The following is a 14,079-nucleotide window of genomic DNA, read 5'->3' on the forward strand; positions in this document are numbered from 1 at the left end:
TTCTTTCTTTTTTTTTTTTTTTTTCTTTCTGAACCTCTTTTTATCCCGTTTCTTCCCCCTCACGATTTGGGATCTCTTCTGATTTGGTTAAAGCATATTTTCCTTGGGTCTTTGCCACCCTTTTAGTATTTTACTTGCTCCTTCATACACTCTTATCTGGGCAAAATGACAAGACAGAAAAATTCACCACAAAATAAAGAACAAGAGGCAGTACCGAAGGCCAGGGACCTAATCAATACAGACATTGGTACTATGTCAGATCAAGAGTTCAGAATGACGATTCTCAAGGTACTAGCCAAGCTCAAAAAAGGCATGGAAGATAATAGAGAAACCCTCTCAGGAGATATAAAAGCCCTTCCTGGAGAAATAAAAGAACTAAAATCTAACCAAGTTGAAATTAAAAAAGCTATTAATGAGGTGCAGTCAAAAATGGAGGCTCTCACTGCTAGGATAAATGAGGCAGAAGAAAGAATTAGCGATACAGAAGACCAAATGACAGAGAATAAAGAAGCTGAGTAAAAGAGGGACAAACAGCTACTGGACACGAGGGGAGAATTCGAGAGATAAGTGACACCATAAGACAAAACAACATTAGAATAATTGGGATTCCAGAAGAAAAAGAGAGAGTGGAGCAGAAGGTATATTGGGAGAATTATTGTAGAGAATTTCCCTAATATGGCAAAGGGAACAAGCATCAAAATCCAGGAGGTGCAGAGAACCCCCTCAAAATCAATAAGAATAGGCCCACACCCCATCATCTAATAGTAAAATTTACAAGTCTTAGTGACAAAGAGAAAATCCTGAAAGCAGCCTGGGAAAAGAAGTCTGTAACATACAATGGTAAAAATATTAGATTGGCAGCAGACTTATCCACAGAGACCTGGCAGGCCAGAAAGAGCTGGCATGATATATATTCACAGCACTAAACGAGAAAAACATGTAGCCAAGAATACTATATCCAGTTAGGCTATCATTGAAAATAGAAGGAGAGCTAAAAAGCTTCCAGGACAAACAAAAACTGAAAGAATTTGCAAACACCAAACCAGCTCTACAGGAAATATTGAAAGGGGTCCTCTAAGCAAAGAGAGAGCCTAAAAGTAGTAGAGCAGAAAGGAACAGAAACAATATACAGTAACAGTCACCTTACAGGCAATACAATGGCATTAAATTCATATCTCTCAATAGTTACCCTGAATGTTAATGGGCTAAATGCCCCCAATCAAAAGACACAGGGTATCAGAATGGATAAAAAAAAAAAAACAACAACAAAACAAAACCCATCTATATGTTGCCTACAAGAAACTCATTTTAAACCCGAAGACATCTCCAGATTTAAAGTGAGGGGGTGGGAAACAATGTACCATGCTAATGGACATCAGAAGAAAGCAGGAGTGGCAATCCTTATATCAGATCAATTAGATTTTAAGCCAATGACTATAAGAGATGAGGAAGGACACTATATCATACTCAAAGGATCTGTCCAACAAAAAGATCTAACAATTTTAAATATCTATACCCCTAACCTGGGAGCAGCCAACTATATAAACCAATTAATAACAAAATCAAAGAAACACATTGACAATAATATAATAATAGTAGGGGACTTTAACACTCCCCTCACTGAAATGGACAGATCATCCAAGCAAAAGATCAACAAGGAAATAAAGGCCTTAAATGACACACTGTACAGATGGACATCACAGATATATTCAGAACATTTCATCCCAAAGCAACAGAATACACATTCTTCTCTAGTGCACGTGGAACATTCTCCAGAATAGATCACATCCTGGGTCGTAAATCAGGTCTCAACCGGTATCAAAAGACTGGGATAATTCCCTGCCTATTTTCAGACCACAAGGCTCTGAAGCTAGAACTCAATCACAAGAGGAAATTTGGAATGAACCCCAATACATGGAAACTAAACAGCATCCTTCTCAAGAATGAATGGGTCAACCAGGAAATTAAAGAAGAATTGAAACAATTCATGGAAACAAATGAAAATGAAAACACAATAGTTCAAAATCTATGGGATACAGCAAAGGCAGTCCTGAGAGGAAAATATATAGCAGTACAAGACTTTCTCAAGAAAAAAGAAAGTTCTCAAATACACAACCTAAGCCTACACCTAAAGAAGCTGGAGAAAGAACAACCAAGAAAGCCTAAACCCAGCAGGAGCAGTAAAATCATAAAGATCAGAGCAGAAATCAATGAAATAGAAACCAAAAAACAATAGAACAAATCAATGAAACTAGGAGCTGGTTCTTTGAAAGAATTAATAAGATTGATAAACCCCTGGCCAGACTTATCAAAAAGAAAAGAGAAAGGACCCAAATAAATAAAATCATGAATGAAAGAGAAGAGATCACAACCAACACCAAAGAAATACAAACAATTTTAAGAACATGTTAAGAACAACTATATGCCAACAAATTTGACAATCTGTAAGAAATGGATGCATTTCTAGAGGCATATAAACTAGCACAACTGAACCAGGAAGAGATAGAAAATCTGAACAGACCCATAACCGGTAAGGAGATTGAAATAGTCATCACAAATCTCCAAACAAACAAAAGCCACGGGCCAGAAGGCTTCCTGGGGGGAATTCTACCGAACATTTTAAGAATTAATTCCTATTCTCCTGAAACTGTTCCAAAAAATAGAAATGGAAGGAAAACTTCCAAACTCATTTTAAGATGCCAGCATTACCTTGATCCCAAAACCAGACAAGGATCCCATCAAAAAAGAGAATTACAGACCAATATCCTTGATGAACACAGGTGCAAAAATTTTCACCAAAATACTAGCCAATAGGATCCAACAGTACTTTAAAAGGATTATTCACAACAACCAAGTGGGATTTATTCCTGGGATACAAGGTTGGTTCAACATCCACAAATCAATCAATGTGATAACAACACATTAATAAAAGAAAGAACAAGAACCATATGATACTCTCAATAGATGCTGAAACAGCATTTGGCAAATTACACTATCCCTTCCTGATCAAAACTCTTCAAAGTGTAGGGATAGAGGGCACATACCTCAATATCATCAAAGCCATCTATGAAAAACCCACGGCAAATATCATTCTCAATGGAGAAAAACTGAAAGCTTTTCCGCTAAGGTCAGGAACACGGCAGGGATGTCCATTATCACCATTGCTATTCAACATAGTACTAGAAGTCCTAGCCTCAGCAATCAGACAACAAAAAGAAACTAAAGGCATCCAAATCAGCAAAGAAGAAGTCAAAGTATCACTCTTTGCAGATGATATGATACTCTATGTAGGAAACCCAAGAGTCCACTGCAAAACTGCTAGAACTTGTACAGGAATTTAGTAAAGTGTCAGGATATAAAATCAATGCACAGAAATCAGTTGCATTTCTCTACACCAACGACAAGACAGACGAAAGAGAAATTAAGGAGTCAATCCCATTTACAATTGCACCAAAAAGTATAAGATATCTAGGAATAAACCTAACCAAAGAGGCTAAGAATCTATACTCAGAAAACTATAGAATACTCATGAAAGAAATTAATACAAAAGGAATTGAAAAATGTTCCATGCTCCTGGATTGGAAGAACAAATATTGTGAAAATGTCCATGCTACCTAAATCAATCTACACATTTAATGCAATCCCTATCAAAATCCTACCCATTTTTTTCAAAGAAATGGGACAAATAATCCTCAAATTTATATGGATCCAGAAAAGAGCTCGAATAGCCAACGAAATATTGAAAAAGAAAGCCAATGTTGGTGGCATCACAATTCCGGACTTCAAGCTCTATTACAAAGCTGTCATTATCAAGACAGTATGGTACTGGCACAAAAACAGACACATAGATTCATGGAACAGAATAGAGAGCCCAGAAATAGACCCTCAACTTTATGTTCAACTAATCTTTGACAAAGCAGGAAAGAATGTCCAGTGGAAAAAAGCCTCTTCAATAAATGGTGTTGGGAAAATTGGACAACCACATGCAGAAAAATGAAATTGGACCATTTCCTTACACTACACATGAAAATAAACTCAAAATAGATGAAGGACCTCAATGTGAGACAGGAATCCATCAAAATCCTTGCACCACAGCCTGCAAACTCTTCAACCTCAGCTGCAGCAGCTTCTTCCTAGAAACATCGCCAAAGGCAAGGGAAGCAAGGCAAAAATGAACTATTGGGATTTCATCAAGATCAAAAGCTTTTGCACAGCAAAGGAAACAGTTAACAAAACCAAAAGACAACTGACAGAATGGGAGAAGATACTTGCAAACAACATATCAGATAAAGGGCTAGTGTCCAAATTATATAAAGAACTTATCAAACTCAACACCCAAAGAACAAATAATCCAATCCAGAAATGGGCAGAGGACATGGACAGACATTTCTGCAAAGAAGACATCCAGATGGCCAACAGACTCATGAAAAAGTTCTCCACATCACTCGGCATCAGGGAAATACAAATCAAAACCACAATGAGATATCATCTCACACCAGTCAGAATGGCTATAATTAACAAGTCAGGACATGACAGATGCTGGTGAGGATGTAGAGAAAGGGGAACCCTCCTACATTGTTCGTGGGAATGCAAGCTGGTGCAGCAACTCTGGAAAACAACAGGGAGGATCCTCAAAGAGTTGAAAATAGAGCTACCCTATTACCCAGCAATTGCACTCCTGGGTATTTACCCTAAAGATACGAATGTAGTGATCCTAAGGGGCTCGTGCACCTGAATGTTTATAGCAGCAATGTCTACAGTAGCCAAACTATGGAAAGAACCTAGATGTCCGTCAACAGATGAATGGATAAAGAAGTGGTATATATACACAATAGAATACTATGCAACCATCAAAAAAAAAAGAAATCGTGCCATTTGTGATGATGTGGATGGAACTAGAGGGTATCATGCTTAGTGAAATAAGTGAATTGGAGAAAGACAACTATCATATGATCTCCCTGATATGAGGAAGTGGAGATGCAATGGGGGGGTTGATTGGGGGGTAGTAAAAGAATAAATGAAACACGATGGGATTGGGAGGGAGAGAAACCATAAATGACTCTTAATCTCACAAAACAAACTGATGGTTGCTGGGAGGAGAGGGGTTAGTAGAGGGAGGTGAGGTTATGGACCCTGGGGAGGGTATGTGCTATGGTGAGTGCTGTGAAGTGTGTAAACTTGGCGATTCACAGACCTGTACCCCTGGGAACAAAATATGTTTATTAAATATAAAAAAATAATAAAAAAGGGGCAAAAAATATAAAATTCATTTGAAAAATTATTTTAAGATATACATTTTGATTCAATTTTGAGAATTTAGGTTTTTTTTAACTTCCAGTTTTTCAGTACTTTTAATTTAATAATATGAAATATAATTTTTCAGAAGGGAGAAACTGAATGTGGCATCTGAAATTTTTAAATTATGAAGTAGTTTTGCAAAGAACTAGTGTGTCCCAGGTGGAAGCATCATAAAAAATACATGCCTGACTCTCTGAGAAAAGACATTATTATATATCTTGAAATGACAGAGAATATGAATCAACACTGACCCTTTGCATTCCCCTCTTATTTATTCAGTCACCCAGTTCTACTGATTTATCTTTCATAATTTTGCTTGTTTTTACCAAACTATTTGCATCCTTTTGCCACCATCTTAATTCATGGCATAATAATCTAATTGTTGAAAGTGTAGCTAGGTTACACTCTTCTTTAGCAACACCACTGTTATAATTCTTGACTTCTTCCTTTTGTAACTTTTGAAGCTGAGACCTTTAATTCTCATCTAAGGGTTCAAGTCCATTTTGGACTTTGGGATAGGATGATAAGCCTTCCTAGTTTGCCTGGGACCAAGGAATTTCTTGGTATATGGAACTTGCTAATACCTGGGAAGTTTCTGGCAACTGGATATGAGTTCATAACCTACTCTAGGACCAATTTTGATAAGATATCTTAGTGCAATTATTGATTTTACTGTGAAGCCCCCACTTGGATTCAGAAATGGAATTCTTACTCCAATTTCACTGGCTTGATTCCTTTGTGTTCCCCTATTCCAGTCCCTTCTCACTTACTGTTTGGAAAGGCAGTTCATCAGTACCTTCATTTCTTCCAGAGTCTCATGTCCTGACATTGAAAGGTAGTTCCTACAGCAGAACCTAAGCATACGCTTCTTGCCAGCCTTCTCTGAAAAATCTGGTTTTTTAATGCCTGAATTCTTATTTGTTTGTTAGGTAAACCTCAATTCTCTGCTTCACTTTGGAGGATCTATTAGATCTCTTAAGATTCTATTGACACTGATTATGGCCTTTCCTTTTGCTGGGTTTGCTTGGGTCTGCAAAATCAAGATTCATGGTATGGGGCCAGATTTTCAGGTTTAGGAGGAGCTCTAAATCATTGTCCACAGCAATTTTCATCTTCTTGGGAATTGACCTATTACTATTTTTAAACAGTGGTTCAATTTACATAGAGTGAAATGCACTAATCTTAGGAATTATGCTTCGAGGAGTTCTGACAAATGGTTAGACCTATGTAATAACTTACACCTCTATTGCGATGCAGAACATTTCATCATTACAGAAATTCTCCTCTTGCACTCACCACAATCTTCAACCCTGTGGCTCCACCAGGCAATCTGATTTTCATCAGCACAGAACAATTTTCTTTGTTCTAGAACTTTTTATAAATGGATTTATAAAGTTAATGCTCTCTTTTGTCTCACTTTTTCCCACTTAGCATGTTTTTGAGATTCATCACTGTTATTGCATGTTTCGGTAGTTAATTCTGAAGATGTAATATCACAAAGTTTTCATTTGTAAGTGAAAGGAGATCTCGATATTTAGAGAACAAGAAATATTCCTGCAAATCTTCAGTTCCACCACAGACTACAAACGTGCTATTAAGTAAAGTTGTATATAAGAAATAGTAACTACAGGGGCACCTGGCTGGCTCAGTGGGTTAAAGCCTCTGCCTTCAGCTGAGGTCATGGTCTCAGGGTCCTGGGATCGAGCCCCACATTGCGCTTTCTGCTCAGCAGGGAACCTGCTGCTTCCTCTCTCTCTGCCTGCCTCTCTGCCTACTTGTAATCTCTGTATATCAAATAAATAAATAAAAATCTTAAAAAAAATAGTAACTACAATTCTGTGCTTTTGAAGATAAGAACTTATATTCATTTATTCTCTTAAAACTCTTCTTTCTAAAATCTTCCCAATTGATAGTATTGATGGAATTTCAGGTCAGACTTCTAGATTAAATAGTTTCATTTCAAAACACTTTGAAAAGAGTTTAAAAAAGTTAATGTTTAAATATTAAGTTTGTAACAGAAGCTACCTATTTAATATTGGATATCTCAATACTTAACACTCCATAATAATACCTGAGATAAAAATTTTGATGACTGGTAAAAGCATTATATAACCTTACTGATCACCTACCAAGTATAAAAAATATAACAGACTCCTGAAAAAGGGAACTTTCAGGGAAGACAATGAGTACTAAGAAAGATTAAGTTACAGTCAAGTTTGAGGTAGGATATAGTGAACGGAGGTTCTAAAACATATTGTGTTGGATTGAGAAAGTGCAATAGAGATTTACATTAAGATTATCTTATTGAGGGCTTTAAGTAAAATTTTTGTTTTCTTCAGTCAGGAGTGGCATCTATTTAGTGTAGATTTTTAAAAACTTATTTTTTTTTTATCATTTTCTTTCATATTTTATTTACTTATTTTTTTCTCACCGTAACACATACCCACCCCAAAGTCCATTACCCAGCCACCCCATCCCCCTACCAGCAACCCTCAGTTTGTCTCCTGAGTTTAAAAGTCTCTTATGGTTGTCTCCCTCTCTGGTTTTTTCTTGTTTAATTTTTCCCAAGCTTCCCTTATGATCCTCTGTCTTGTTTCCTAAATTCCTCATATCAGTGAGATCATATGATAATTGTCTTTCTCTGATTGACTTATTTCACTTAGCATAATAACCTCTAGTTCCATCCATGTCATTGTAAATGGCAAGATATTGGGGTTTTATTGATGGCTGCATAGTATTCCATCACACACACACAAACACACACACACACACACACATATACATACATACATACACACACACACACACACACACACACACACACACACACCACATCTTCTTTATCCATTCATCTTTTGATGGGCCTCTAGGTTCTTTCCATAGTTTGGCTGTGGACATTGCTGCTATAAACATTGGGGCACATGTGCTTCTTTGGATCACTACATTTGTATCTTTGGTGTAAATACCTAGAGTAGTGCAGTTGCTGGTGATAGGGTGACTCTATTTTCAGCTTTTTGAGGAACCTCCGTACTGTTTTCCAGAGTGGCTATACCAACTTGCATTCCCAACATCAGTGTAGGAGGGTTCCTCTTTCTCTGCATCCTTGCCAACATCTGTCATTTCCTGACTGGTTAATGTTAGCCATTCTGAGTGGTGTGAGGTGGTATTTCACTGTGGTTTTGATTTGTATTTCCCTGATGCTGAGTGATGTTGAGCATTGTTTCATGTATCTGTTGGCCATTTGGATGTCTTTTTTACAGAAATGTCTGTTTAGGCCTTCTGCCCATTATTGGTTGAATTATTTGTTTTTTTGGGTGTTGAGTTTGATAAGTTCTTTATAGATTTGCATACCAGCCCTTTATCTGATATGTCATTTGTGAATATCTTCTCCCATTCTGTCAGTTGTCTTTTGGTTTTGTTGCCTGTTTCCTTTGCTGTGCAAAGGCTTTCTTTTTTAAAATTTTTAAATTTTTGAATTAAAATATAATGTATTATTAGCCCCACGGGTACAGGTCTGTGAATTGCCAGGTTTACACACTTCACAGCACTTACCATAGCATACACCACCCTCCCCAATGTCTATAACCCAACCACACTCTCCCACCCGCTCCCCTTGGCAACCCTCAGTTTGTTTTGTGAGATTAAGAGTCTCTTATGGTTTGTCTTCCTCCTGGTCCCATCTTGTTTCATTTTTTCCTTTCCTACTCCCCAAATTCCCCATCTTGCTTCTCAAATTCCTCATATCAGGGAGATCATATGATATTTGTCTTTCTCTGATTGACTTATTTCACTCAGCATAATATCCTCTAGTTCCATCCACATCATTGCAAATGGGAAGATTTCATTTCTTTTGATGGCTGCATAGTATTCCATTATATATTTATACCACTTTTTCTTTATCCATTCATCTGTTGATGGACATCTATGTTCTTTCATGGTTTGGCTATTGTGGACATTTCTGCTATGAACATTCAGGTTCACATGCCCCTTTGGATCCCAACATTCGTATCCTTGGGGTAAATAACCAGTAGTGCAATTGCTGGTCATAGGGTAGCTCTATTTTCAACTCTTTGGGGATCCTCCATGCTGTTTTCCAGAGTGGCTGCACCAGCTTGCATTCCCACCAACAGTGTAGGAGGGTTCCCCTTTCTCCTCATCCTTGCCAGCATCTGTCATTTCCTGACTGGTTAATTTTAGCCATTGTGACTGGTGTGAGGTGGTATCTCATTGTGGTTTTGATTTGTATTCCCCTGATGCCAACTGATGTGGAGCACTGTTTCATGTGCCTGTTGGCCATCTGGATGTCTTCTTTGCAGAAATGTCTGTCCATGTCCTCTGCCCATTTCTTGATTGGATTATTTGTTCTTTGGGTGTTGAGTTTGATAAGTTCTTCATAGATTTTGGATACTAGCCCTTTATCTGATATGTCATTTGCAAATATCTTCTCCCATTCTGTCAGTTGTCTTTTGGTTTTGTTAACTGTTTCCTTTGCTGTGCAAAAGCTTTTAATCTTGATGAAGTCTCAATAGTTCATTTTTGCCTTTGCTTCCCTTGCCTTTGGCGATGTTTCTAGGAAGAAGCTGCTGTGGCTGAGGTTGAAGAGTTTGCAGGCTGTGTTCTCAAGGATTTTGATGGATTCCTGTATCACATTTAGTTCTTTCATCCATTTGGCATCTATTTTTATGTGTGGTGTAAGGAAATGGTCGTTTCATTGTTCTACGTGTGGCTGTCCAATTTTCCCAACACCATTTGTTAAAGAGACTGTCTTTTTTCCATTGGACATTCTTTCCTGCTTTGTCAAAGATTAGTTGACCATAGAACTAAGGGTTCATTTCTGTTCGATTGATCCATGTGTCTGTTTTTGTGCCAGTACCATACCGTCTTGATGACAGCTTTGTAATAGAAGTTGAAGTCTGGAATTGTGATGCCACCAACTTTTTTTTTTTGGTTTTTTTTTTTTTTTTTTTTTTTTTTTTGCCAACATTCCTCTGGCTATTCAGGGTTTTTTTCTGGTTCCATATAAATTTTAGGATTATTTATTCCATTTCTTTGAAAAAAATTGATGGTATTTTGATAGGGATTACATTAAATGTGTAGATTGCTTTAGGTAGCATGAACAGTTTCACAATATTTGTTCTTCTGATCCATAAGCATGGAATGTTTTTCTATTTCTTTGTGTCTTCCTCAATTTCTTTCATGAGTACTTTATAGTTTTCTGAGTACAGATTCTTTGCCTCTTTGGTTAGGTTTATTCTAGGTATCTTATGGTTTTGGGTGAAATTGTAAATGGGATTGACTCCTTAATTTCTCTTTCTTCTGTCTTTTTGTTGGTGTATAGAAATGCAACTGATTTCTGTGTGTTGATTTTATATCCTGACACTTTACTGAATTCCTGTATGAGTTCTAGCAGTTTTCGCATGGAGTCTTTATGGTTTTCCACATAGAGTATAATATCATCTGCAAAGAGTGATAGTTTGACTTCTTGTTTGCTGATTTGGATGCCTTTAATTTCTTTTTGTTGTCTGATTGCTGAGGCTAGGACTTCTAGTACTATGTTGAATAGCAGTGATGATAGTAGACATCCCTGCTGTGTTCCTAACTTTAGGGGAAAAGCTCTCAGATTTTCCCCATTGAGAATGAAATTCGTTGTGGGTTTTTCATAGATGGCTTTGATGATATTGAGGAATGTACTCTCTATCCCTATGCTTTGAAGAATTTTGATCAAGAAAGGATGCTGTGCTTTGTCAAATGCTTTTTCAGCATCTATTGAGAGTATCATATGGTTCTTGTTCTTTCCGTTATCAATGTACTGTATCACATTGATTGATTTGTTGATGTTGAACCAACCTTGCAGCCCAGGATTAAATCCCACTTGGTCAGTGTGAATAATCTTTTTAAAGTACTGTTGGATCCTCTTGGCTATTATTTTGATGAGAATTTTTGCATCCGTGTTTATCAATGATATTGATCTGTAATTCTCCTTTTTGATGCGGTCTTTGTCTGGTTTTGGGATCAAGGTGATGCTGGCCATATAAAATGAGTTTGGAAGTTTTCCTTCCATTTCTATTTTTTGGAACAGTTTCAGGAGAATAGGAATTAATTCTTCTTGAAATGTTTGGTAGAATCCCCCTGGGAAGCTCTCTGGCCCCCTGAGCTCTCTCTCTGGCTCTCTGAGCTCTCTGTCTCTCTTGTTTATTGGGAGATTTTTGATGACTGCTTCAATCTCCTTAGTGGTTATGGGTCTGTTCGGGTTTTCTATTTCTTCCTGGCTCAGTTTTGGTCATTTCTATGTTTCTAGGAATGCATCCATTTCTTCCAGATTGTCAAATTTGCTGGCATATAGTTGTTCTTAACATGTTCTTAAACTTGTTTGTATTTCTTTGGTGTTGGTTGTGTTCTCTTCTCTTTCATTCATGATTTTATTTATTTGGGTCCTTTCTCTTTTCTTTTTGATAAGTCTGGACAGGGGTTTATCAATCTTATTAATTCTTTCAAAGAACCAGCTCCTAGTTTCATTGATCTGTTCTACAATTTTTTTAGTTTCTATTTTATTGATTTCTGTTCTGATCTTTATGATTTCTCTTCTTCTGCTGGGTTTAGGCTTTCTTTGCTGTTCTTTCTCTAGCTTCTTTTGGTGTAGGGTTAGGTCGTTTATTTGAGACCTTTCTTGTTTTTTGAGAAAGGCTTGTATCACTATACACTTTTCTCTCAGGACTGCCTTTGCTGCATCCCAAACATTTTGAACAGTTGTGTTTTCATTTTCATTTGTTTCCATGGATTTTTTTTACATCTTCTTTAACTCCCTGATTGACCCATTCATTCTTTAGTAGGGTGCTCTTTAGCCTCCATGTATTTGAGTTCCTTCCAACTTTCCTGTTGTGATTGAGTTCTAACTTCAGAGCATTGTGGCCTGAAAATATGCAGGGAATGATCATAAAGTTTTGGTATCAGCTGAGGCTTGATTTGTTACCCAGGATGTGATCTATTCTGGAGAATGTTCCATGTACACTGGAGAGGAATGTATATTCTATTGCTTTGGGATGAAGCGTTTTGAATGTATCTGTGATGTTCATCTGGTCCAGTGTGTCATTTAAGACTTTTATTTCCTTGTTGATCTTTTGCTTAGATGTTCTATTTCAGTGAAGGAAGTGTTAAAGTCCCCTACTATTATTGTTTTATTGTCAATGTCTTTCTTTGATTTTGTTATTAACTGCTTTATACAGTTTGCTCCTCTCATGTTAGGGGTATAGGTATTTAAAATTGTTAGATCTTCTTGTTGGAGAGACCCTTTAAGTATGATATAGTGTCTTTCCTCATCTCTTATTATAGTCTTTGGCTTAAAATCTAATTTGTCTGATATAAGGATTATAACCCCAGCTTTCTTTTAATGTCCATTAGCATAGTAAGTTGTTTTATACCCCTTCACTTTAAATCTGGAGGTGTCTTGGGTAAAATGAGTTTCTTGCAGATAGCATATAGCCGGTGTCTTTTGATTGGGGCATTTAGCCCATTTACATTCAGGATAACTATTGAAAGATATGAATTTAGTGTCATTGTATTGCCTGTAAGATGACTGTTACTGTATATTGTCTCTGTTCCTTTCTGGTTTATGTTACTTTTAGGCTGTCTCTTTGCTTAGAGGACTCCTTTCAATATTTCCTGTAGAGCTGGCTTGGTGTTTGCAAATTCTTTTAGTTTTTGTTTTTCCTGGAAGCTTTTTATTTTTCCTTCTATTTTCAATGAGAGCCTAGCTGGTTATAATATTATTGGCTACATATTTATCTCATTTAGTGCTATGAATATATCAATCCAGTCCTTTCTGGTCTGCTAAGTCTCTGTGGATAGGTCTGTTGCCAATCTAATATATCTGCCATTGTATGTTACAAGCCTCTTGTCCTGAGCTCTTTTCAGGATTTTTCTCTTTGTCTCTGTGACTTGTAAGTTTTACTAGATGATGGAGTGTGCACCTATTGTTATTGATTTTGAGGGGAGTTCTCTGTGCCTCCTGGATTCTGATGCTTGTTTCCTTCCCCAAATTAGGGAAATTCTGTGCTATAATTTGCTCCATTATACCTTCTGCCCCTCTCTCTCTCTCCTTCTACTGGGATCCCAAATATTCTAATATTGTTTTGTCTTATGGTATCACTTATCTCTCAAATTCTCCCCTTGTGATCCAGTGTTGTTTGTCCCTCTTTTTCTCAGCTTCTTTATTTTCCATCATTTGGTCTTCTGTATCACTAATTCTCTCTTCTACATCATTTATCCTAGCAGTAAGAGCCTCCATTTTTTACTGCACCTCATTAATAGCTTTTTTTTTTTTTTATTTCAACTTGGGTAGATTTTAGTCCTTTTATTTCTCCAGAAAGAGATTCTGTAGTATCTTCTAGGTTTTTCCAAGCCCAACTATAATCGTCATTCTCTACTCTAGTTCTGACATAGTACCAATGTCTGTATTGACAGATATTGCCCAGCAGTCATTACTGCCTCTTGTTCTTTTTCTTTTTTTTTTCAGTGAGTGTTTCAGCCTTGTCATTTTGTCCAGAGAAGAATAGATGAATGAGAGAACAAAATGCTAAAAGGGTAATAAATACCCCAGAAAAATATACACTAACCTAATCAGAAGAGACCCTAAGCCAGAGGGAGAAAGAAAGGGGAAAAAAAAAAAAGTATGATTAATCTGGTGAATAGAACAGACACACGCTTGATTTGGGGTGTATTTTGGTCTGTTAGAAGAAACTGCCTCCCAAAATTTTAAAGAAAGACAAACACACACACACACAC

The sequence above is a fragment of the Lontra canadensis genome, unplaced genomic scaffold, assembly GCF_010015895.1.
Source record: "Lontra canadensis isolate GAN:19392208 unplaced genomic scaffold, GSC_riverotter_1.0 scaffold1, whole genome shotgun sequence".
NCBI lineage: Eukaryota > Metazoa > Chordata > Mammalia > Carnivora > Mustelidae > Lontra > Lontra canadensis.